Below are 2732 nucleotides of genomic sequence, written 5' to 3'. Positions count from 1 at the left end.
TCAGCTGCCTCGTGGCTGTACTTTCTCTACATGCAAACACTTAGTTGGTATTTTTCTTTCTTTGAAGGTACATGTTAATCTTTGAAAAAGAATACAGGCCCGGCAGTGATGGTGCACGCCATTAATCCCAGTACTTGTGAGGCAGAGGCAGGCGGGATCTCTGAGTTTGAGGCCAGCCTGGTCTACAGGACTCAGGAGGAGGAGGAGGAGGAGGAGATAGAACTTTAGAGAACAAGGACACTTCAGAGTTCGTACGTCATCCTTGCACACGGGCCTTGCTGGTCCTCCCTGTAGCATTCCAACTTCAGCGCATGCGCCCCTAAAGCAAGCAGGACACGGGCTACTTTACAAGGGAACGTTCCTTCCTGCTTTTGTTTCTGAAGAGCAAGCAAACATAATTGAGGGGAGAAGCAGCAGGGAGGGGACCCCAATATGAGTCACCTGGGAGCTTTCTATTTATCTTGTGTGCACGTGTGTGTGTGTGTGTGTGTGTGTAGGTCGGAGGACAGCTTGCTGGAGTCAGTTCTCTCTCTCTCTATCCTGCAGATTCGGGAGGGGGGTCAAACTCAGGTCACCAGGCTTGGCAGCAAGTGCCCTCACCTAATGAGCCCTCTCGCCAGCCCACCCAGGGGCTTTTCTATTGATGTCTTAATATGCCTGTTATAAATCTTCCTAACACGGTGTAAAGCAAATTCAGAAAGATTTAAAAATGTTTGTCCATGTCCTGATACAAGCAGCCCCATTCCCCAGGGACACCACGAAAGCAGAGCGGCTTGGAAGTGTGGTCATGAACCTTTTAGAACATTCTGTCCTGCGGCTTTAAAACCTTTTGATTACCGGCCTCTACTCAGAGGACATTGTGCTAGACACTCTTTATATACTGTGCAGACCGTAAAAGCACAGACCCAGGGCCCACCTGCCTGAGTGCCTTTGGTCACTCTGGCTGAGTGGCCTGATTAGTCTGTGCCTCCATTTCCTTATCTGCAAAATGAGCAACAATGCCCGCTTACCTCACAGAGTCACTTTGAGAATTTTGAGCCCTCATTGGGACACTATAGAAGTCTCTGTTTTGTGTTTTAGGATAGAGTCTCAAGTATTCTAGGGTGGCCTTGAACTCACTGTGTCTCAAGGGCTGGCTTTGAACTCAGCCCTGATCCTCCGGAGCGTGGAGGTTACAATTATGCATAGCTAGACCAGTGTAATACACTTGCCTCTTGGAACCTGTCACTTCTCCCTCTTTTATCTCTGTTTACTCCATAACAGATAAAAAGATGTTTAGCACACAGCAGGCCCACTGCCCCTTGCGCGTGAAAGGTGCACTCTCTGTAGCTACAGGAATAACTGTAGTGGTTGAGATGCACACAGCCCATTCCATGGGCTCCCCAGGGAGCCCTTTCCGGCGACAATGCAGGCTATGGCTTTGGCTCAGTGGTAGAGCACTTGTCCAGCATGTACCACAAAATCAATTGATGTTAAAATTAATTTTGTAATTAATCAATTACAAAAATCTACTGTAGGTGAACTGCGTTCCACCCTCACCACAGCCCAAGGGGAACATTTCCCTCCTGGTTGGAGGCCCATTCTCATGCCAGGGACATCTGAGTCAGAATAAAAAAAAAAAAAAAAACATAGAAGGCCCAACTTCTGCACTTCAGGTTGCTTCTGGAAACTAGGTAAACCAGCCACAGAACAGCCTGTGCCAAGACATTCTTCATAAAGGGTAGAGTCCATCGCTGCTAAGTGCTGATAAAGTCAGCGCAGTGGGCAGCCAGGCTCTGGACCTTTGTAAAGCTGTCTCCTCAGCTGGAACCTTCTCTCTTCTCTTCTCCTCTCCTCCCCTCCCGATGATGCCTGCTAAACCTTCCCAGTGGTTAGCAGAGTGTCTGGCACACTCTTCCTCATTAACTAGTTGTTGAACACAGGAATGAAAGAGAACACAGAGTAGGGGTGGCTGCCCAGGCTTTACGGCGGAAACAGGATGCATTCTGGGAATTCACTCCTCGCTTTGATACACGGGAGGAAATGAGGCAACAGCTTCCAAATCCCAGCTAACCGGGATGCCTAAAGTCACACTCAGACATCAATAAAAAAGGACAGATGCATAGAGACCATCCCAGGAGGCCCTCATCCTCCAGGTGTAGAGCTTAAGAAAGTCTCCCTTGAGCTGGAGCGATGGCTCCGTGGATAAAGCACTTAACGTACAATGGGTAAGGGTTGGAGTTTGAGTCCTCAGAACCCATGTGAAACCATTTGAAGCAGTATGCATCTGTAATTCCAACTTATGGGTGAGCAAGGAGGTAGAGACAGAAGACTCCCCAGAGGCTCTGGGGACAAACAGTGGTGAATGACAGAGACCCAGACAAGGTGGGAGGACTGACACCCAAGTTTGTCCCTTGACCCCCACAGTGATCATTGGTACTCAGGCATACACTCCCAACACATGCACATGCACACACACACATACACACATGCATGTGCGAGACCACATAAACACAGTCGTGCATGCACGCACTTGTGCATGCACGCACACATGGACACACATTAAAAACAGAAAACAAAAGTTTTCCACATGCAGCCAGGCTTGTGACCCTGAATCACAGAGGCTTCCTCCATGTTAAGGTAAGGTAGAGAGATGTGTGGAGGAGGTTGGGAGAGTGGAGGAAATGAAAGGGTCGAAGCATCCATAGATACTGGACATGACTCCATCATTGGCTAGCATCTGCGTCTCTATT

General features: G+C 48.6%; 1 non-coding gene across 1 annotated transcript; it reads right to left on the bottom strand.

The window, feature by feature from the left end:
* Positions 1-226: 226 nt before the first annotated feature.
* On the bottom strand, positions 227-328 carry LOC115030438. The gene has a single exon (XR_003836037.1). It is a non-coding gene; the product is annotated as a U6 spliceosomal RNA (small nuclear RNA).
* Positions 329-2732: the final 2404 nt, after the last annotated feature.

This window comes from Mus caroli, chromosome 2 (genome assembly GCF_900094665.2).
Source record: "Mus caroli chromosome 2, CAROLI_EIJ_v1.1, whole genome shotgun sequence".
Lineage (NCBI taxonomy): Eukaryota > Metazoa > Chordata > Mammalia > Rodentia > Muridae > Mus > Mus caroli.
This window is presented reverse-complemented; position numbering and strand designations above follow the sequence as displayed.